The 25653-nt window shown below is 34.7% G+C and overlaps 1 long non-coding RNA gene across 1 annotated transcript; it reads left to right on the forward strand.

The window, feature by feature from the left end:
• The first annotated feature begins 13570 nt into the window (after positions 1-13570).
• Positions 13571-16725, forward strand: LOC130049332 (uncharacterized). Its single transcript, XR_008797829.1, has 3 exons — positions 13571-15285; positions 15575-15755; positions 16048-16725. It is a non-coding gene; the product is annotated as an uncharacterized LOC130049332 (long non-coding RNA).
• Positions 16726-25653: the final 8928 nt, after the last annotated feature.

The raw sequence follows: 25653 nt of genomic DNA on the forward strand, positions 1-25653 counted from the left end.
AATGGTCAAATTTGAATTGTGGATGCTACCATATCTTGATCAGGTAAGCAGAGTTATCCGTAGTAAAAATCAGTGTATCAAGAACGGCCTAACAATCGATATGAAACATGTTAAAGAACATTTAACCCAATGATAGGTTGTATTGACAAACTAGAATATGTGTAAATGAGATATTAGTATCAGTGACATGTATGCATATTTGAAATCAGAAGGGAGAAAAAAGAAGGACAGAGAGACATACCCAATACATCCACTTCACAAATTTCCACCACCTTTTTTTCTGGACTTTCCGACTTACAGGTTGAGTTTACAGCTCGTTGTCTGGTGTTATAGAAAGCGATGCCGTGTGCTCTCCTGTTCACATTTATAGTCATATACTGTGATGGACACCCAGTAGTTGGATCATGCTGGTACACTAAACTTCCAGACACATTATCAGGTGGTATGTAGGACTCATTTTCATATATGAATATTGAAAAACCTGTAGACCGATATATTGCTGAAATGAATAATGTTAGATTATTTGAAGTTAGGTGAGTTAAGACATTAATCTTATAATTTGTTTCTAGATGGCGGTACTATAGGGGAAATTGAACAGAAAATTTCATCATTACGCGTAGCACCATGGAGAAAAGAATTATAAGATTCCTTTTGTATCATTTCATTATGTAGTAAAATGAATAGTTTATCCCATCAAAAAGCTTTATGGAAGTTAGCTCCTGAGATTTTGAGCACAACTGCGTAGGATTTATTTACTGATTCAATACTTATTCCATTGGTGCAAACATATTACACATCTATTACTTAACTCCATCCAGATGAAAAATGTTGTATCGATTCAAATTTTCAAATACTTTGGCAGAGAAAACATTCTGCGGCAGAAGGATTGTTAAATCAAAAAGTTCTCCATCTGCATGATCTAACAGTTTCTGTTTCATCCAATAGATCTTCTATATTTCTACCGATATACGTATATATATATATATATATATATATATATATATATATATATATATATATTATTAAAATATATTAATAAAAAATAATAATAAATAATAATTTATTTATTTGGTTGATATATTTTTCCAAACAGAACACCGATCCCTAAGAAATGTTTTTTAATATGTTCGAAATTTTGTATAAAATCCAGTATTTGCACCAACAATTATATATTTTCTCTAACCTCCACTTTTTTAAAAGTTTCATTTCAAATTGTAAGACAAAACCTTGAAAATTATGTGGAATTTTAAGAAATTTACTCCTAATATGTCTTTTAAACTCTCAAATATGATATCATGAATGTATTCGTATATCGAGTGCAAACAGGTCATTATTTATTATTCACATTACTAGTATTAATGTAAAACTTATACGGTACCAATTTTGATGCACCAGATGCGCATTTCGACAAATAATGTCTCTTCAGTGATGCTTAACAGAAATTCCCATTACTAGTATTAAACTTGTTATTGTGGGCTGGCACGTGCCGGCCCATTGTATGATATAAGTTTGGAGAAGTCGCCTGCGTTTCTGCGGGACTGGTGTTCTAATAAAGAATGATATCTATTATTATATTTTCAAAGAAGAATTTATATATTATATTTTTTTTACCATGAAAAAAATAATTCATGGTGTAACATGTAAAATTCCCACTGTAACTTTTAAACGGCATGACCTTTGCACAATACATAGAGGCAATCTATAATTAGAAGACAGAAAATAAAAAAGTGTTTGAAAAGCAATGTGTACTTTAGACGTCACGCCATCAAGCTGTACGTACACGGACAGTCCTGCACGAGAATTGAACAGGGTTATAGCATGTCAAACTGGAGCGTTACAATGAGTATGGTAAAATTTGTCAAGAATGTCGTCAAATGATAGGGTTTGGGGAAAGGGGTGCGGTTACAGATGTATTTTATGTTTATTTCTGTCCCGGGCAAGTTGTAATACAATACGAATCCCGAAATTCTTAGAAGTAATCTGTAATAAACAAGAGACACACATAAAGAGGAAGGAGAGCAGCCGGATAAGTTGGTTTCACGTCAGGGCCTTCTTTTCTCGCAAAATTAAAAAATGAAATCAATGCTCTATTTCAATCCAAAAAAATTGGGGTAAGAAGGGTTGATCCTTTATTCCAATCCCTCGGTTAATTTGATTATATTTCCACAACAATTAACTACTGCTATAGAAAAAAAAAACCACTCACAAGCCAGCCTATATATCGTATTCCCACCTCCATCCCCAAATGCTACGTAACTTAATGTATACACGTGGAGCTGTTCAATGTACTAAACCTTGATTTAAATAACAAATATTTTCAAAATATTGAATCACACATAAAAAAACAAATCAAAAACTAATACAGATTTCAACGGAAAGATAACATTAGATACCTATTCATTATATATGTATATGTAATCAACATTGTTCAGGCGCGAATCTGGAAAATTTTCATGGGGGGTAACGTTGAACCTGAGGATTAAGTTTCTAATATAATGGTATGTATTTTTTGTATTTTTTGTATCGCCTGTATTTAAAAAAATGTAATATGACAAACGAATTTACAAAGGGGTATGATCAAAAGTTCAATGTCTGACCAAACAATGCTAGATTCACATAATTTTCATTAACGCCCCACCACTTTCAGACTAAATTTGATGAATGTTGAAAATAATGAAAATCAGTGTGTGATAATCGATGTCGGATGACAACACTTACAGGAGTTTACCTGCACCCCCTTCCTACCTATTTAAATTTAAATTTTTATCCTACAATCAATGCGATACAGTAATAATTTTCCCGGAAAAATATAAATACCATACTTTCTCTCGCACTCTATTTTTAAAACCATAATCAAAGGGGTGTGTGTATGTTGCATCATCAGTACCCCATCTACATCAGCTAATGTAATGTACATATGTTGTTGCACATGTAATTTCTGCGTATCTAATTGTGTTTTGGTCGTCCAAAATATTGAAAATTAATAATGATGAATTGATGATATGCTAAAGATATCTTGACCCTGATTTAAATAAGTAGATAACTAATATTTACAGAATTTGTTACATCATGATCCAATATTGCCTACGAAAAAATCAGACAATGAACATATACATAAAATCAGTGACTTAAATTATTTTACATTCACATATTATTTTTCATGAATTGGGGACCGCATCGTGTTGTGCGTCCCCTATTGAGGGGGGAAAACTCGCGCTGCATTGTAAAAAATGTATTCCATTTAGAGATCTTTTTATTCAAATATAAGAATTTTACCACGTGACATTACGGAAACTGGCAAGATCAAAAATTTAAACGCAACGTTCACGGAAAAGAAATTATATTTAGTCGATGCAAAGTACATGTATATCGATTGATCGGACAAACATATTTTTGTATTAATCGATCGGACAAGCGTCAGCTCTATATCGTAGACTCTATATGTAGCTTCCATGGACAGTCAAGATCGCCTACATGTAGGTATGGTGGCAGGTTTGTGCAATTTTACAATATGTTGTCTTTTCGTTATTCTGAGGTGAAAAGTAGCTAAAATATAATTTTGGCGTCTCTTTATTTTTTTTTATTGGGGTGGGGGGGGGGAGGTATCGTTTTTTTTTTTTTTTTCGCCTCGAAATAACAAACAGACGATGAAGTGTAAAGTGGCATGGTATTGCAAATTAAAAAATCTTATACGACAAGTTGCCAAATTGAGATACTAATCATTCGTTTAGCTAGTCTTGTTTGGAAGTGCAATTTAAGGCCATACAGGCAAGGGGTGTGGGGCGTCCAGGGCAGAGTCCTGGTAGGGGGTCAGGGGGGCAAAGCGAGGGAAAACGATTTCAGCAAATCAGAGCCCCCTAAGGCATTTGAAAAGTTTCTTTTTAATTTTTAATATTTAATATTTGACCACATTTTTTTTTTATTTAAGCATGGTTTTAAAAGTCACTGAAGAGACATGACTTTCAAAAATGCATCCATTCCCCAATCTCAACATAAGACGTCCTGCGACGGCGTAATTTAAATTAAATTACAGAATGTATCAAAGACATTGGCGATGACCATCAATTTAGTTGGCATCATATAACCACCTCTCAGCATCTGTAAGTTTATCTTTAGTTTACATTAAGCCACCGTGTACGCCGTGCTTTGAAAATAATTAATTTGAAATTCTTTCAGTTTCACACACTCTTTTCTTTATCTTTCTCTCACTGACGCACTTTTTTGTTTCTATATATTTTTTGGGTCACATAATAATGTGCAGCATAGATATGATTTAAGCTGAATAATTCCAAATTCCCTTTTTCCGTCTTTAATGTTTAGAATGCATAACGAAGATATTTCTAATGGTCAGCAAAAATTTGAATATCAGCTGTCGAACTATATTGGAGATACAGAGTTCAGAATTCATTGTTATGTAAACAAGGTTCGTGCCATGATTTTGTTTACATGCATGTTAAATATACTAGCAAAATTTTCGTTTAGAGCAGATTTTTTTTCTTCAATTTTCAAGTAAATTCTTCACAGAAGTAAATAGTTTCTGGTGTTTGGCACATCTCATTTTGTTTTTAAAATGCTATTTTTATCAAACAATCCATATGTAAAAAGAAACATTAAACATACTTCTTGTACATAAAAAAACAAGAGCTGTATGTCGTTTATAACTCAATATTCAAATTTTGGTGAAGCATTTGAAATATTTTAGTGAAGCGTTGTAATGGAAAAAAATGAAAGGTGAAGATAACGAACAGTGATTAATCTCATAACTCCTATAACTAATACAAAATAGATAGTTGGGCAAACGCGGACCCCTGGATACATCAAAGGCGGGATCAGGTACCCAGGAGGAGTAAGCATCCCCCTTTCCTATTAAACGAAATAGAATTTGAAAATTTTCAGCCGAAATCTTGCCCATACTCCTTAAACAATTTTTTGTACTTAATTTGTTCTTTGCCGGATTTGATCAAAATTACTCTTTAAGTTATAACCAGCCTTCGTGGTGTAATTTTCTTGCGCTTTCAAACAAAGGAATTCTTTGGAACACATTTTTCTGAAAATATTTAGTTGTTACACTTCCGGAAAAAAAAATTCGGCCCATGAATTTGGTGCCTGTACAAATGTTTCATGTCTGTAAAGTCAGAAGACATTATTTATGATTTTTTTTATGAAAGGTGAAGATAACGAACTATGATCAATCTGATATATCCTATAAGCAATACAAAATATATAGTTGGAAAAACACGGACCCCTGGACACACCAGATATGGGGTTAGGTGCCTAAAAGGAGTAAGCATTCCCTGTCGACCGGTCACAACCGGCGTGAGCCCCATATCCTGATTAGGTAAACCCAATCATCCGTAGTCAAAATCAGTGTGCCAAGAACGGCCTAACAATTGATATGAAACATGTCGGACAGCATTTGACCCAACGATAGGTTGTATTGACGAACTAGATCGTTATAACGACTATATAACTTGCGAAATTCTGACTTCAATCGAGACTGTTGAAACCTATGCACCATCAACTTGTTTGTCAGTAGCTTACCTCGATTTAAAAACTGACTATACGCAGAACAAGCTCTTGCATATCGAATCAGTTGAGAGTTGAGAGGCACCCGAAATTAATTTCAAAACTGTATATACTTCATTCTCTACACAATTAAAAACCTCATTTGTAGGGGAGCAAGGGCACCAATGAGTATATCGTTATATATTTTTTTTATATTTCGTTTGTTCGTTGTATTATGTTTCTTTTTTTACAAGAATTCTGATATTCATTATGAATACATTACTAGCAGGTTGAAAATAGATCTTTATTTCAGCAATGTTGAAAGTCCTCTTCAGCCACACTTTCCACCAAACACTTTCGTATCCTTTGGAGACGTCCATAGCGGCACATGGTTTGTTCAATCCTGTATCTCCATTAAATGCATTAGAAGCTGTATAAGTGTCCAAAGGACTCTCACTCATTATCGCCGTTCCTCCTAAGCCTTGGAGATTGACTAGAAAATATACAAGTTACATTCTGTGACATGTCAACCACGAAGTTCACAACATGTTTGAAACACACAACTGCACATTATCATGTTACTCAATAAGAGCGGTATGTTCTACTCAGTGAGTAAGTTTTGGTATGAAACATGCTGTAGTTGTTTTCAATATCAGTATGAACTTTCCATCAAGTTTAACAACATTTATGGCAAAGTCCACAATCACTACAAAAGTCCAACAAAACAAATCTTTGGAACATGAAAGGTGAATATAACAAACAATAATTCCAATGTTATTTATTACAATTGTTTTGATTGGACAAAAAAAAAGCTGAACAAGAGTTTATACATCAATAAATCCGAAAACGTGATGTATTCATACACGCCTGAAAACAAATAACATAGTGCGGGGGAATTATTTAAATTTTGCAATTGCTAATGAAGTGAATGAATTGGAATTATAAGAATCAAACATTCTTTTTGAAGAATGTATCGATGTGTAAACTCCGGACATTTTACTCACAAACTTAACATAAAAGTGCTTTGCACTTTTATTCAGTTTGTGAGTAAAATGTTCGGAGTTTACACATCGATACATTCTTCAAAAAGAATGTTTAATCCTATAGTAATCAACCTCATAATTCCAAATAGCAATACAATGTAGATAATTGGGCAAACACGGACCCCTGGATATACCAGATATTGGATCAGGTGCCTAGAAGGAGTAAACATTCATTGTCGACCGGTCATACCCGCCGTGAGTATCAAGAAGTTGGACCTTGCGTGAAACTCTCAAATAATATGAACGTGTTCAGCAGAGGAAATAAAGGGAAGAGGTAATCTCGATAAATATCAGTAACTCTGCTTCACGGATTAATATTTTCCTGAAAAAAGATAGCAGGATATAGATAAATGTTTGAAATTGATTAAAATTACTTGTTAAACGGAACTTTATTTTTTTATTTTAGCAGTTAGAGTTTAAAAATATGTATCGTGTTATTTAATCACAATCAAATAGTTAACAGTGTTGAATTTTATATCAATACGACTCTTATATAGAGAAGTCTTATATAGGCTGCAAGCCTGCTGCCTAATCCATTTATGTTTCATACATAATAAAATATTGTTTAAATTATCTATAGAAGTCTGTTTCCATCGAGCGTCAGGACAGGTTGTCTTGAACATTTGACAATTCACTGTTGTTCGTGTGGTTGGTCATTTTTAGTGCTTTTTATATCCTAATTTATTAAAACGTAACTTAAACAATTTTCTCTGAAATAGGAAGTCACATAGGTGCAATAATCACATTGCAGTATATAAGTATATTACGGGTAGAGTAAAATAGTTCATATCAGAGAAATATAGCGGTTAATGTACAAATAAGACAACATATATTTCTTCGCTTTATGGATATTAAATAAAGATTGTTGATGGTGGTGAGTACTTAATAAATGTAATGATGTAATTCAAGAAATTATCAATATGTAAAAATGGGTTGACACTGATTACTTGAAACATGATTTTAGAAAGATTGTTCATCGGTCTAATTGTTTTAGTGTTACTAATTTATCAAATTGGAAATAAACTCTCGTAATCAAGCTTTTATATTTTTTTCGCTACGGAAATATCAATTTTTATTCTTAGCAAATAAAACTTAAATGCAGAAAACAGGAACCATCGCGCCAAAAAACAAATTAAATAAAAGAAAAAAGTGAAATAAACACAGAAAACCTTTAACATTTACTGCTTTACGATCGTTTCGTTCACCAAATAAAGGGAGAGAATTAGAGATATTGAGAGAGCTTACCAAAACATCCACAATTCGTCGCAAATAGCAGCACCCACACGTATTTCAGCACCCACATTTTCAGACATTTGTGTCAGAAATGGAAAAACCCTACCTTCCTTGTTTGGATTTCATAGCTGTGTGTTTAACGTAGTGTATCTTATCATGTTGGAGATAACAAGGTAATGAAATTTTCCAGCTCTAACACATTGCGTTTTACAGAAAACGTTAAGTCAATAAAGCGATGAGATATTACCAGTTAACATATCAAAGTATCAGGATAAGTGCTTCATAAATAATAGTATATTGAGATTTCTTTGATAAAAGAGAACAGGACAGATATCGTGTTTTAAAATGCTTGAAAATAATTGTAGAACGGAACTTTGTTTTCCGGTTAATATTTCCGAAATAGCACATATATATATATATATATATATATATATATATATATATATATTTCAACATGTGACCTTCATCATGGAGTTTGACGTACCTTTAAGGAAATCTAACCTGGACAATATCTTCTGAACCATTTAATGCAGCGCTTTCATACTTTGTATTAAGATCATCTATGCCAAGAACATTTATTTGACGCCATGGTTTTTTTAACTGGTAACCTTCATCGTGTAGTTTGACCGAAGTTTTAAAACTTTGATTTCAAGCCTAAGCTACACATAACATTAGAATAGCGAGTGACACGTACTTCTGACAAGACCTTTCCCTTTTGATTTTGACGTCGTAGCCTTGATCTTGGATTTTGACTTACATTTAAAAAAACCGTAACTTAAACATTTTTTTTCTGAAGTGTTTAAGGTAGAGATTTCATGCATTGTCCATATACTTTAAAGAAAGACCTGTTTTTCCATATCATTACTTTGTTTACTAGGGTAGTTTGAAATTGATTTTGTTTATGTCCAAACCAAAACTAATATTACTTTCGAATAAAAACATCAATGTTACTCTTGTGGAAGATACCAGAGGTACATAATGCATCGAAGTATAACTCTCTCCGTCTATATATTGTTAATTTAATTATGTATACAAAAAGTGACCTTAAGCGGTTATGTGATTCTCGAAGACAGATGCTGTGTGTGTGTTTCATTAACTGTCTATTTAGGATTGTGCGAATAATACCCGTATTTTCGCCCAAATGTATTTTATATGTTGGATATAATTCATGTTTAATATGAAACCATCTATAAATTGTACTTGCTGATCAGATTCTTGATTTCTATAAACTGCAAAACATCTGACCAGTCAATTATTCAAAACAGGAAGCACTATTTGATTCTGATAACATTCTCATTGGAGACAGCTTGATTGACACGAGTGGAGTGTGTCGCAGTCAAGCATGAATACTTAATACAAATGGAGTAGGTTTTGTTGATTTATCAGAGTAAATATACTTAAATGTTTTCGAAAAGTACACATTCCCTATACATTACTATCAGCCAAGTCAGGTCTAGTTAGAAAGTCACTGGGATGCAATAATCACATTAGAGTATAAAAGCACATTACGGGTAGAGTAAAATAGGTCATCTGAGAGAAATATAGCCGGTAATATACAAATAAGGCAACAGGTATTTCTTCGATTTATGAATAACAAATAAAGATCATTAACAGTGATGAGTAATTTATAAATGTGATGATATAATTCAACAATCTATTGATATTGCATATCAGATGGCTAGACACTGATTACTTAAAACATGATTTTAGAAAGATTGTTCATAGGTCTAATTGTTTTATTATAACTAATTTATCAAATTGAAATAAACCTCTGTCGTGGCAAGCTGTCAATTATTTTGCGACGCAAATATCACTTTTTGTTCTCGGCAAATAAAAATGAAATACGAAAAACAGAAACCTTCGCACCAAACAAAAACCCAAATTAAATAAAAAAAACAACAACAAAGAAAACTGAAATAAAAAGAAAATACCTTTAACATTTACTGCTATACTATCGTTTCGTTCACTAAATTAAGGGAGAGAAATAGAGAAATAGCGATATTGAGAGGGCTGACCAAAACATTCACATTTCATCGCAAATAGCAGCACCCACTCGTGTTTCAGCACCCACATTTTCAGACATCCGTGTCCGATATTAAACAATTCTAACTTCCTGGTTTGGATCTCATAGCTGTGTGTTTAACGTAATTTACCTTATCATGTTGGAGGTAACAGGGTAATGAAATTCTCCGTCTCTAACACATTGCGTTTTACATAAAACATTAAGTCAATAAAGCGATCCCATATTGTCAATAAACATATGAGAGTATCAGGAACACTGCTTCAGAAATAATACTAAATTAAGATTTTCCTGATAAAAGAGAACAGGAAGGAGATCGTGTTTTAAAATGCTTAAAAAATACTTCGAGAACGGAACTTTGTTTTCCGATTAATACTTCTGAAATATCATATATACATGCCTAGATGGTCGAGCGGTCAAGCGCGCTGGTTACATGCTGCTAAGAGATTTGGTTCTACAGGTCGTGAGTTCAACCCCGGGTAGGGGCGGAAGTGGGTATCCAAATAAAGTGAAATTTTCTGTGCTTTATATTAAATATTTCTTCACTTAGGGCAGTTATGTTCATTTAAGAATTCATTGCTATTTCTGTGCTTTATATATATATGTGATCGGTCAACAGGGGATGCTTACTCCTCCTAGGCACCTGATCCCACCTCTGGTGTGTCCAGGGGTCCATGTTTGCCCAACTATCTATTTTGTATTGCTTATAGGAGTTATGATTGATTGATTGATTGATGTTTTCCACCACACTCAACAATTTTTCAGTTATATGGTGGCGCCCAGTTGTTATTGGTGGAAGAGAGAACCCAGACACAATGTACCTGGGAAGAGACCACTGACCTTCCGAAAGTAAACTGGGAAACTTTCTCACTTACCGGCGCGAACGGGATTCGAACCCGCGCCGACAGAGGTGAGAGTCCGTGTTATTTTGAGCGCGATGCTCTAACCACTCGGCCACGGAGGCCCCTATAGGAGTTATGAGATTGATCACTGTTCGTTATCTTCACCTTTATAGGAGTTATGAGATTGATCACTGTTCGTTATCTTCACCTTTATAGGAGTTATGAGATTGATCACTGTTCGTTGTCTTCACCTATATAGGAGTTATGAGATTGATCACTGTTCATTATCTTCACCTTTATAGGAGTTATGAGATTGATCACCGTTCGTTATCCTCATCTTTATAGGAGTTATGAGATTGATCACTGTTCGTTATCCTCACATTCATAGGAGTTATGAGATTGATCACTGTTCATTATCTTCACCTTTATAGGAGTTATGAGATTGATCACTGTTCATTATCTTCACCTTGCATATGTAATCTGAGGGTTATAAACATATTAGAGATATTTTACGAATTCATTGGTACATTGTTGACCAATTGGCCAGCGTAAGAATTTGTTCACAATTGAACATTTTAAACTTTTTTTGGTAATTACGTAATATTCTAATTCTTCTCCGGTTTGATATGAAGTGTCTTTGGTACAAGAGTGCATAAATTGCAAATTTCAAAACTCCCCGGGATTTGGTATTGGGCCAAAACCTTCCAAAAATAACCAGTTTTTAAAAATCTTTTTCGCCACAAAAAGTAAATTTACGAAAAACTAAATATCTAGTAATGTGGAGCAGGAAGGTCACTGCCAAAATGGGTAATTTCATAATCCCCGGGTTAATGGTTTTGAACCCAGGGTTACTCCAGACTTAGTATTGTATATACTTATGGGCGTACATGTGTAAAACATTTCAATAATGTCTTCTTTAATGCAATTCATATTTTAAAAAATAAATGTTTAGGAGTTGGCCATCCTATACCAAAATTGCATTTTTTTAAACCCGGGGTGGGGGGGGGGGGGTTAATGATTTCTAGGATGGGGCCAAAATTATTATGTTTGCAGTAGATATTTAGATAAAACAGGATAGCGTGTATCAAAATTGTGAATATTGCAATCCCGGGGTTTTGATTCAAGGATAGATCCAAATTCGTCACACTGTCTTAATGTTACATGTATCGTGTAACATCTTTCATCAGTATAGTCACTTTCAGAACACATGTTGTTTGATACTGTTGCTGAATATCAGAATTTAACTTAGGAATGAAAAACATGAAATTTTTTCTATATTCCATAGCCCTTTGGACTAGCGATATTTTTAACTGATACTCAGTTAACTGATAAGGTCAGTGGGTATCCAATTAAAATTGTGCACACGTTACCAAATATTGCCTTTAAATTTCAGATGTGAACTTAAAAAAAATTAGAAAAGTGGAATTATGTATCAAATGTTTGACTTTCTAACGAAAATCCAAAATTTTATACAAATTTTAGTAAAGTAATGTTGACTTTTTTTTATTTAGGAATCCTGTTTAGAAAAAAAATATAACAACCAAATTCAAGAAAGAAATATTTCAATCGCAAATGATTATTTTGAAATGAGTGTATAGTGGTATAAAAATATACAAAATACTCGATTACAAGGAAATGGCAGAGGTAGATATTTTATTTTATCAAACAATATTTCCGCCACAGCATGAATTCCTTTCCAAATCCATTTAAAATTTGAATTGACAAACATAGCTTTAACTGGATAAATACATAATATATGTGGATCAATGAAATAAGTATTGAGACAGTACTTAAACAGTTATAACAAACTACGAAATTCTGCTCAAAACCTTAGTGGTTAGTTTCCTTAACGAACAAAAAACCGAAATCCTAAAGTAATATTTTATTTAACCCTCTCTCTACCGTATCGGTCAATATGACCGATAGCGCGTAAAAACAGGGCTACGCAAAAGGAGTGTCTATAAATCTTTGAAACTACGGACGTAATATATATGTTTTATATATCATATTTTTGGAAATTTTCTATATTTTTTAACTATCTAAAAATCAATTGAGTAAATAAAGCCATTAAATTAAAAAAAGCATTTAAAATGAAAGATGACTTCGTCTAAATATGACGCAACGTTTTGTCGTAAGGCCATTTCCCCCCTCGCTATGATTTTTTTTATTTCTCCTATGAATGCAATATTTTTTAATATTTTTGAAAAGCATATATTCCCTGCTTTCAGTACATATAAAAATTATTTTTAATACTTGGCAAAGTTATAAGAAAATAGCAATTTTTTTACACATATACGTTTTTTTACGATTTTATTTCTCAATGTTTAAACAGATCGGCGTTTTATCTATATTTATATATGGAAATAGGGAAAAGTAAATACATCCTGTAAAAGTAGAGGAAATGTTCTTTTTGATGGACCCATATTCATATTATAATTCTCGGTAGTTTTTATATTACGATAAAATGAAATTAGGACATGCTGCGCGGTTTTCTTAAAAATTAACGACAAATCGACGTCGCTAACAGCAATCGACGCGCGCCGCACAATAAAGTGGTGAAAACTATATGTATTGTCCTCTATTAGTAAATTCAGTACCTGTTGATACACTAAAACAACATACATACATGTATGAAATAATCAGCCAGGTATCTCTGCTTTTTTTAAAAAGCATAAAACCAATATTGGTATATAACAGTTACACAACCTACATGTAACTTCATAAAACACCCATTGAGAATGTTACATCGGCAGAATGAATTTAAAAATAAATAAATAAAGTACTTCAAATTCAGATATAAACGTTAAATTTGTTCGGAATAGTAATAATTTTTTTCTTTGCCAAAGAAAGAAAACAAAAAAAGTTCGCCTATATATAGCCTGTATACTTTTTATTTTTCTGTGATCCGGATAACACACGTGTTTCCGTTTCAACGAAAACAACACAGCTTCACCGAGACTGTCACAGTGAGCGCTTGTATTTTGCATCTTTAAAACGACTTGATGTCAGAAGAAGATGACCTGGATCTCCTGTTGCAGGATGACCCAAACGATCATGCATTCAGTATAAGTACGTACATGTAAGTTGATGTAGCCACATAGGCCAACTAAAAAGAAAAAAAAAATGCGGTTTTGTCATGTTATGAAAAATTCACGATTAATTAACCGCGATTTGATGCCATAATTTGTCGTTTCATGAAAGGGACTATTTAGATTTTATGATATCTAAACCAAGTGAATAACACCCTGTCCGGGTCCAGCATTAATCAGTTTGATTAACACCCCCCCCCTTTTTTCCCCCAGAATTATCTTACCTGACGCGCGAGTGTAAGAATGGGGTGGATTTAGTGTATAATGGGATGGGGTGGTTTTAATCAGACTGGGCATTCATGACCGCTGGTGAGAAGGCTATTTTCCAAGTTTTTTCCATGTTTATAAAAGAAATTATCTTTCTATGAAAAGAAAACACAATCTGTTAGGAAAACACACTTTGCATTATTGTAATGATAAAATTTATTATCATAATTTGAATTATTTTCTTTATTCTGTAACAGAAATAAAAACAAAATGTATGTTTGGGCCAAAATGGGGGTGGGTTAACATCAATCAAAGTCTGATTATGACAGGCTAATGAAAAATCATATTGATTTCTCTTTTATCCAAATGCATGTATTTTATATACACTTAGTAGCTTATGACCATAAATTACATGTGATCCATACATGCTGGTACTGGTATGCTATGAGCTGATGGGCACGTGTCCCATTCTTGCCGGCCTCCTCTGTGGCCGAGTGGTTAGAGCATTGCGCTCAAAATCACACGGCCTCTCATCTCTGTCGGCGCGGGTTCGAATCCCTTTCGCGCCGGTAAGTGAGAAAGTTTTCCCAGTTTACTTTCGAAAGGTCGGTGGTCTCTCCCCAGGTATCTGGGTTCTCTCTTCCACCAATAAAAAATCTGGGTGCCACCAGATAACTGAAAAATTGTTGAGTTTGGCAGAAAACATCAATCAATCAATCCCCTTCTTGCCTAGATTTTCTCGAATTTCGACTAGATCCACACCCCATCAGAGTACTATGCAAGGGGATTTAGACACTGTGTACCATGAAGAACCAATTCAATTCTACTTTTATATCTGGGGTCATATACTTTCCCTCAGAGTTTCAGTACTTTCGCTGGACCCTGTAGGTTTTAACCTGAATTTCTTCAGTATTTCCCCTCGTGTATATGCTAGGCATAATGCAGACACCTACATGATACATGTTTTTCCATTACCCATTCTGCTACTCTCGCAATGTATAATAAAATATTCGATTCATTTCTAACACATGTATGCAATCCCTTACCTTATCTTTAAATAAATTTGAGTAAATAAATTTAAGTGCGAAACTGTTCCATGCTACCGTGAAACTTAGATTTTGCTTTTTAAACATAAACCAACAATTCTTAATTGTAATTTCTTTTCGTCTTTAAAAAGGGTATTGACATCCCAATATTTAGTGGGAAGTTCCCAGGTATCATCCGCTAGCGACAGTCTACTGGCAAATCCAGACATGCATTGGAAGGATGCTGATGTGGAGGACACAGGGACACCTGATCCAAGAACTGTGACATTTCATTCAGGGTGACAACCTGGCTTTCAGTTGGTATGACTCTTTGAGGTTGAATATAGGGTTAAATCAGTATAAATTTGATTAACATTCAAATAAATCCAGATAATACATTCACAAATCGAATCATGGCATCATGGTACACTGATATGTATGTACCATTTTACTGTTGTTTTTTTTTGTTTTGTTTTTTGTTTTGCTGCACAACTAGGGATGCATACATATAAAAAGAGACAAACAATTTCTAATTAATTTCTAATTATAAGGTATGACACGTTTTAAGGTATGGTGGCCAATACTGATTTTATTCGCAATTTTCTTTCAGATATGGGACCTTATTATTCGGAGAACTGCAGATTTTATGAAGCTGTCTTTGACAGAAGATTTGGTTTTCTCCATCTGTGTTGCCACCAACCATTATGCAGAGATGGTCATATCTAGGGGGAAGGGTTGCCATATACTTTCCAAGGAAGTTTGCAGCCTCTCACTGAAGAGGAACTGTACAGGTATTACTAGTTTTAAAAACCGATATTGTGGCAGTGATTTCCAGATTAAAAATAAAAAATACAATGCATAGTAAAAAGATTACCTTTACCAAAATTAATCTGGCTGTGAATGTAACTCATTTATTAAATGTGTACTACAATTACCTCTGATAAAATTTCATAAGTAATTAAATGCATACTTTTCAGAGGGTCTTGATTATCAAAAACATTTACAGAGCCAACTGAGTATTCAAAAGCTTTGACAATACATTAGTATTTAGGACTAAGTATTAAGAAATACTTTTTTTTCCAGATTTTTGTGCATTATCTTATACATGCCTGCTGTGAAGTTCCAGTCGATAAACAGATATTGGTCAACGCATGCCCTGTCGGAACAACTGATTATCAAGAATGATGTCTAGAAATAGGTTTCAAGAGGTTGAATATAAGAACATTTTTGTTAAATATGATGCAAGTACATTTAAATCTAGTGATTGAAAGTAAGTACTTGAACATTCGTATATGTTGAACTTGGAGAGGAAAAATGGTTAGTACTTTTTGATAACATTTGATAAGGTGTTGTTGTCTAGCAACCAAATATAATTGAATAAATTATTTTAGATTAACAATAACTGAAAAATCTTTGTTTTAATGTTGCAATACTTATTCTATTTAATGGAACATAATGGCAAAACGTCATATTATTAGAAAATGATGGACAAGTATATAAAGTACGAAGTTTCCATTTGATGACCTTTGACCTTAATTCTCTTCATCATATTTTTTGTTAAAAACCTTTTAAAATGATTAAGATCTATTTAAAGATTATATTTTTAAAATAATGTGACATTTACTAATCATCATGGATTGTAATTACGTTTAAATTGTGTCGAATGGATGCAGAAAGGCACATTATGGTCAAAATTGTACTATGAGTGTTGTTACTTAGCAACCAAAAATATTTGTTTGTCAATAAAATTGATTAGTTTGATTGTGTTCTTTTTGTAGTATTTTAAAAGGCACATCAGCTCATGCATTTAGAATTTCCTATTTTTGACTCTAATCTAGTGCGAGGGGTTGTAATATATATATTTCAGAGAAAAAAGATTGCAAAAATGTGCACATATATGACCTTTGACCCCGTAGACCTCTTTGAGGTCATGGGATACATTGACAAATTTTATAGGAAATTGTTCCCGATCCAATTCCTTACAAAATTATATGTCATATGCCTACCCCAAATCATGATCCATGCAGATTTAAATCGATTTAAAAATACAGTCATTTAGTCTTTAAAAACCTCTAAAATGTGCCGGTAGAGAAAGGGTTAAACAGAATTGGTTTGCATAAACTCTTGCTCAAAGATTTGTAAATTTCAGGAGCACAATACATATCCTCTGGTTTGTCCAAGGGTCCGTGTTTGTCCAACTATCTATTTTGTATTGTTTGTAGAAGTTATGAGATTGATCACTGTTCGTTATCTTCACCTTGCATTAATACTAAAGTGTGACTGGATGTACATGGCCTTGATTCAATCATGTCGTTATATTTTAGAGAAGGGTGGGCTATTCATGTTAATACGTTTCTGGAGGCTTCCGCACTGCATAGACATAGGCTGTTAAGTAGTGTGAGTAGTGTTGACACCTTATTGAAACCTAGGGTGGCGACCAGTTTTCGTAGTGAGGAAACAGTGCAGAAACCTTGGTCTCAGCAAGTTTCCATTATTTGAACCACCTGGAATTGGGGACGGCCTAGGTTTACACACTCCGTGAACCCTTGTAAACTTGAAGTTTCCAAACTGAAACCTTGCGTAAACCATTTGTTATCTTATAAGTTTCCGCATAAAGTACGTAGTTTCCAAACCGTGGAAACCATGGTTTCCATGCAGTGATTTTGGATTCGACAAATTAACGTCAACACGCCATGGTCATTGTCATTACAAATAAGGAAAATCTCCGAATTTGGTTGATTGATTAGATTTTGTTTAACGTCTCTCTCCAGAGTAGTTCACTCATATGGAGACGTCACCATTGCCGGTGAAGGACTGCAAAATGTTATGCCTATGGTCGGCGCTTATGGCCATTGAGCAGGGAGGGATCTTTATCGTGCCACTCCTGCTGTGACACGGGACCTCGGTTTATGCAGTCTCATCCGAAGGACCGCCCCATTTAGTCGCCTCTTTCGACAAGCAAGGGGTACTGAGGATCTATTCTAACCCTGATCACCACGGGATATCTGAATTTGAAGATAACTCAAAATCGCATGCACTTCGGTAGATCAACCCAGGATTTTAACCCCATGGCAGGCATTTTCACCTGTCAGTTCCAGGAAATAACGGGAGGGGTTAAATGCAACAGACCACACCGGTATTCGAACCCGGGCCCCTGAATATCTAGTGGGGTGCTCTATTAACCTATAGACACCGGCGATCTAATTCGGCTGACATATGTAAGGACCTCAGCTATTATTGAGATTGATCAACACTTTTCACGTATCGTAGAGGTAATTCGGTAATAGTGTAATCGATTAAGTAGAAATCTCGTACTTGTAATCCGATAATAGTATGACTGATGGGAAGAAATAGCGTACTGGTAATCCAGTGATAGTGCAACTGATTACGAAAGAGCTATCATGACTACAGGAGATCGAAAAATAAAACACTATACACGATTTCAATTTGTTTAAAGTTAGTAAGTTAGTAGAAGTTTTGTTTTATGTTATCTATGATTTTTAAAGGGATGGTTTGAGTTGAACTGTTCTAACTATGTTTCTTTTTTTTCCTTTTTATTGTTTAGAAGGCTAAGATAAAGTATTTCTAATGGTCAACAAGAATTTAAGTGTCAGTTTTCAAGGTATGTGGGAGATACAGAGCTCAGAATTCATTCTTATGTAAACAAGGCGTGTGACATTTTTTGTTTACATAGAATGAATATACAGGTAAAAGTTCCATTTAAGGCATATTTTTCATTTGAAAGTTAATTCCGAACCCAATTAAACAGCTTCTAGTGTTTGGCACAACTAATTTTGTCGTAAACATTATATTCTATATTAAGCAATCTATATGTAAACAAAAACATGGTACGATCCTTGTTTCCATTACAAAGACTTGTGAGTGTTATATCTCACTTGTATATCAACTGCTATTCACATTTTAGTTGACCATTAGAAATACGTTAATTAAGCATTGCAAATATTGAAAATGGGAAAAGAAATGAAAATGTTCAGCTCAAATCGTGTCCATATCCCTTTAATAGTTTCCAACAGGTATTGAACAGGTAAATGCGCGGAAAAATCCCCAAAGTCGTTCGTGCAAACGTCCTCTATCATATCAGTAAATTCGCGGAAATGCACTTTGCCATTTAATGATGTTTCGGATATTGGAGTATTCCCATTACCCTGTCATTTTCGATACACATTTTGTGAAATCTGCTAATGGGAAACTCGAAATCAATAGTTATATTTCATCGAAAAGTCTATATAGAAACGTTGGTGTTCCATATACACAATCATATATCAACCTTAAAAAATCCACAATTTCCTTTATTCCATTATTTGATTCATTGATCGATTTATTGATTGTATCTCCGAGGACCCGTGACAGTCACACCTAATGCCAAGCGTTTAACGATGGAACTGTCACTACCTGTTTTAACGACTTAGGTATGCGGGGCGAACGCTCTAACCTTATGGTCACCGCGGATTATTTGAAGAGAAGCTCGTTGTTTGCATATGAAGTTTACTCTCTCTCTCTCTCTCTCTCTCTCTCTCTCTCTCTCTCTATCTCTCTCAAATCATTATCGATCATCTATATATGCTTGTTGAAGATTTATGTACCATTCAATCAACTAAGTATTACTTATTTCTGTCCAATCTGTTTTGAATAATCTACACTATATTTGACGCCTACCGAGTGAAATGACTTGTTTTATCAATTTCAGTAACTGTCTAGGTGCATCTACATTGCGGGGAATATTTGGTTCGTATATGTAACCCCGATCAGAATCAACCATAGCAAAACGAGGTAAAGTTCACAATGATCATACCATTTCAGTGTCGATAAAATATAAGTTGTCCTTAAACGAAGACGAAAATTGTCTTAGATCCACCACTTTACTTTCTTTCTGCAATTTCAGGGTAGTTTATCGAAAACGAAAGCTTTCATTTTACGATGTGTACTAGTCAAGTAAGTTTTTATCATGGCTTACGGACTTCACCTCAAATAGGAAACAAAATTAAAGGTACAAGCAGTAACTTTAAAGCAAGCGTTTCGTTGTTTATTGGCACAATTTATTAATTATTAATTATATATTTCCAGATAAAATTGTTTATTTTAATGTTGATCCTTTTATGTAGATACAACGATTATCTTAAAAAACGGTGGTGTTTTGCAGTGGTATGACGCGTTATTTAACCTAACAGAAGTGTTATATGGTTTGGGATAAAGGCATAGTTAATCAACACTATATGATGTAAGATTTCATTGTACCAGCTTATTACGTGCGTTTCTTTAGAAGTAAACAACAGGAGCCGCACATCACACATATCGTTCCGTTAAGTTCATCCTGTTCCAGTTGTTTATTCACAGAGATATGTAAAGCAACAGGGTATTTTTAAAAAAGGGAAAGATTTGGATGAAAGGTGAAGATAACAAACTGTGGTTGATCTCGTAAATTCTTTAAGAAATGCAAAACTAGTATTTGGGCAAAAACGGACCCCTGGGTATACACCAGAGATGGGCATACATGTCTTGGAGGAGTAAGCATCCCCATACCACGTCGACCACTCACAACCGCCGTGCGCCTCGTATCGTGATCCGGTAAGCAGAGTAATCCCCAATCAAAGTCAGTGTGCCAAGAGCGGCTTATTGGCCTAACAATCAATATGAAACGTCAGACAGAATTTGACTTAAAAATAGGTTGTATTAGAAAACTAGATCATTATAAGGATCATAAAATTTGCGAAACGCTGACTTTCAACAAGACTGAAAAAACCCCTGAACCATCAACTTGTTTTGTGAGTAGCCTCCATCGATTAAAAAGATGATCATACGAAAAACGAACTCTTGCGTATCGAATCAGTTGAGAGCTATAAACACCATTTGCAGGCGATAATGTAATTTTGTTAGGAAACATGGGGAATTGACGATGGAGAAGCTGAAATCATACTGTCTTTCATAAAGTTGAATTTTGAAGTTGTCCTTAATATTCATTTTCAATGAAGTATCTAAGTAAGAAGCAGACGTGGGGGTCTCTGTGGTGTCTTATCTCGAGTTCACAAGGTTGTGTCGAATCGATATATGAATGAAAATGATGAGTTGTGATCCTACGTGGAACGTTTTCAACATTAAAACGTTGAGTTAATACTCTCTTTATTCAAAGTGTAAATTTATATATTTTAAATATTTTAGCACTAGGATACTCAAACGACGTCAGTCCTAATGAAAGTTTTATAGCTGCACTTAATGTTTAAAGTATTAAAATTTGAAATCATTAATTACTTGCATAATGACATTACTGAGATAAGATAACAATGAATAAGATAACAATGAATAAAGATATGTCACCGACCCGTCAAACAAGATATGCCTCTCCACCCCTCTTCACAGCCATTTATACAACTTCCATTGTATGTGGTGCCGATATCAACATTGGTTTCACGAAAGGTAATTCAAAGATAAGTTCATCAAAAATAAGTTCATCATCAAATGAATCAACTCCGTGGCCGAGTGGTTAGAGCATCGCACTCAAAATCACACGGCCTCTCACCTCTGTCGGCGCGGGTTCGAATCCTGCTCGCGCCGGTAAGTGAGAACGTTTCCCAGTTTGCTTTCGGAAGGTCGGTGGTCTCTTCCCAGTTGCATTGTATCTGGGTTCTCTCTTCCACCAACAAAAACTGGGCGCCACCATATAATTAAAAATGTGTTGAGTGTGGCGGAAAACATCAAAAATCAATCAATAAAAAAAAAAATCAAATGAATCAACTTTACTAAGCGCAAATATATATACTTATCTTCACATTGGCTTCATAATAGACCAAATATGTGCTGACTTCACAAAGCGACATTGTGTGTATCGCGGTGGAGTGATTATGTCAATATCACGTGTTTTATTAGTCAAGTTTCACATTTGAACAGATGGATGTTGACTTCATAGAGTGGCATTGTATACAGGAGGCAGTGATAATGTCTTGTAGAGGATGGTTTCAGGGATTAGATCATCAAAACAAAGACCTCATGGCGGGTGTGGACGGTCGACAGGGGGTGCTTACTCCTCTAAGGCGCCTGATTCCACTTTTGATATATACAGTGGTCCATGTTTGGCCAACTCCAATCAATATGAATCTTACTGTTCCAAATGTTGCATCTTTATTCCATACCATCAATTTTCAACGTGATCAGACGATTGAATTGAATGAAGGACGATGATATCAAAACATTCATTTTAATTCTGACACTAGCCACAGTCTTATCTTGCATTAGGTCATTAACGACATACAGATGCTACTGACTGACAATTAACCAATCAAATTCACTGTTACATAATACATTTACCTTGACACTTTGGAGACAGCCATTGATCTGTGCAACCAAAATTGCAACTCCCATTTGATTTATTGCACGTACTGCCATCCTTACATTTGCCACATATTTCTGTAGAGCGTTTTCCATAGTAGCCATATGCACAAACTTCAAATACACTAACATTATACAATCATGAAAGGCGAAGATAACAAACAGTGATCAATCTCATAAGTCCTATAAGCAATACAAAATAGAGAGTTTGGCAAACACGGACCCCTAGATATACCAGAGATGGGATCAGATGTCTAGGAGGAGTAAGCATCCCCTGTCTTCATGTACATAATAACCATATGCACAAACTGCAAATACACCAACCATATTCAATTATTTCATGTACATCAGGAAAACAGTTAAAACTATTCCCGCGGAGATCTGGTAAGCATTGACTTCGAGATACACGAAAAAAGTTGTATTTCCCCATTTGCAATTAAGAGAAACACAATGTTTTAATTTATATATTTACCAAGAATAATCTGTGTTGATATTTCAGGGAACATTGCTCAAAAATTTTGCAATAAAAATATGTATTATAAAATTCAATGTTATCGTTGAAAAGCGGAATCACATTTGTAGCAGAATTCACGCATAGTGCAACAACAGTCAAACCATGAAGTGGTCAATAGTTTTGCTGAAATGCTTACTCCTCCTAGGCACCTGATCCCATCTCTGGCGTGTCCAGGGGTCCGTGTTTGCCAAACTATCTATTTCGTATTGATTTTAGGAGTTGTGAGACTGATTACTGCTCGTTATCTTCATCTTTCATGCTCATGGAAATCGTTGATAATACGAAGGAACATTCACAAATTGCATATCACTTTACTAATAGATAATGAAATAGTATTAAATAAAAATAGTATAGTATCAAATAAAATTTGGAAAGGTTAAGATAACGAACATTGATCAAATCTTATACCAGAGGTGGAATTAGTTCACTAGGGGTAGTAAGCATCCCTTATCGACCGGATACAATCGCCGTGAGGCCTTTACCTTCATATATAGGTAATGACTGCCTCTTCTCCAAAGGCTTGGTATATAGAAGTAACAATCACGGATCTTTCGGATATGACCTTCAGAACGTAAGCTCCGTGATGTGGCAGACGTCGACATGTTAAAAAACGTCCACTCCTAAGGCCGTAAGCATTTAGCATAGGTGTAAATATGGGTTACTCTACCTACAGCTGCTGCCGTCTAAATTTGAGTGAAGAATATCGCCATGACGAAACATAATCAAGCCCAATCAACCTTCTCCGGACTAGAAATATACCCATATTACATCAGTCCTGTCACAGGTCATACTATATTGTAAAATATTACATCAGTACTGTCACAGGTCACACTATATTGTAAAATATTACATCAGTCCTGTCACATGTCACACTATATTGTAAAATATTACATCAGTACAGTCACAGGTCACACTATATTGTAAAATATGACATCAGTCCTGTCACAGGTCACACTATATTGTAAAATATTACATCAGTCCTGTCACATGTCACACTATATTGTAAAATATTACATTAGTCCTGTCACAGGTCCCATTATATTGCAAAATATTACATTAGTCTTGTCACAGGTCCCATTATATTGTAAAATATTACATCAGTCCTGTCACATGTCACACTATATTGTAAAATATTACATCAGTCCTGTCACATGTCACACTATATTGTAAAATATTACATCAGTCCTGTCACAGGTCACACTATATTGTAAAATATTACATCAGTCGTGTCACAGGTCACACTATATTGTAAAATATTACATCAGTCCTGTCACAGGTCACATTATATTGTAAAATAGTACATCAGTCCTGTCACAGGTCACACTATATTGTAAAATATTACATCAGTCCTGTTACAGCTCACACTATATTGTAAAATATTACATCAGTCCTGTCACATAGCACACTATATTGTAAAATAGTACATCAGTCCTGTCACAGGTCACACTATATTGTAAAATATTACATCAGTCCTGTCACAGGTCACACTATATTGTAAAATATGACATCAGTCCTGTCACATGTCACACTATATTGTAAAATATTACATCAGTCCTGTCACAGGTCACACTATATTGTAAAATATTACATCAGTCCTGTCACAGGTCACACTATATTGTAAAATATTACATCAGTCCTGTCACAGGTCACACTATATTGTAAAATATGATATCAGTCCTGACACAGGTCACACTATATTGTAAAATATTGGGGAACTTGTCGAGACCCTTGTATCATTAACTTGTTTGTCAGGAGCCTGTCTCGATTTATGACGTGTAAAATGTAGCGCGATAAAGATCCCTTTCTGCTCAAACGCCATAAGCCATAATTGAATAATTAATATTTTATTAGTATTTTGTAATTTTATCCCCCGTGTGACACCGTGAAAATACACCGCGACACTCCGTGTCACGCGGAGGGCTCTCGGATTCAAGGCTGGCACAGAAATCGCAACTTCAAAGGCACCGACTTTTTTCTTTGCCCACGGTGAAGCATGGGTTTTTGGTCAACGGCGGGCTGTGTTTTTCGGGGTGTACTCGTGGACTGTATTGTGTTTTCGGGGTGTACTCGTGGACTGTATTGTGTATTTCGGAGTGTGCTCGTGGACTGTATTGTGTATTTCGGGGTGTACTCGTGGACTGTATTGTGTATTTCGGGGTGTACTCGTGGACTGTATTGTGTATTTCGGAGTGTGCTCGTGGACTGTATTGTGTTTTTCGGGGTGTACTCGTGGACTGTATTGTGTTTTTCAGGGTGTACTCGTGGACTGTATTGTGTATTTCGGGGTGTACTCGTGGACTGTATTGTGTATTTCGGGGTGTACTCGTGGACTGTATTGTGTTATTCGGGGTGTACTCGTGGACTGTATTGTGTATTTCGGGGTGTACTCGTGGACTGTATTGTGTATTTCGGAGTGTACTCGTGGACTGTAAATATCACGAAAGGCGTCAACGTATGAATAAATGTAATTCATAATTCAAGTTTATTGGAGTAAATGTTCAACTATTAGAGTGATACATCTCTTCAAATATATATACCAGAATATTGAAAATGTATGAGGTGGTAAACTTTTATTGGAAAGTGGTGTATTTTAATTCCATTGAAGAACTCGATATCATGCTAATCAAATGAATTTTACGCGTCGCTTACCTCTTCCTTGTTCTTCCATCTCTCGAATTATTTAATTAAGAGGCCTTTGGACCTTTGCGTGTAAGCAAACTATCCAGTTTATTTAGATTGAAAGTACATTTGGTTCATGCACAAAACAACCAAAGACATACTGATTTTTTCGATAATTACGGTGGTATAATCATCATTTTCTATCAAAGTTATCA

The sequence above is a fragment of the Ostrea edulis genome, chromosome 8 (assembly GCF_947568905.1).
Source record: "Ostrea edulis chromosome 8, xbOstEdul1.1, whole genome shotgun sequence".
NCBI classification, from domain to species: domain Eukaryota; kingdom Metazoa; phylum Mollusca; class Bivalvia; order Ostreida; family Ostreidae; genus Ostrea; species Ostrea edulis.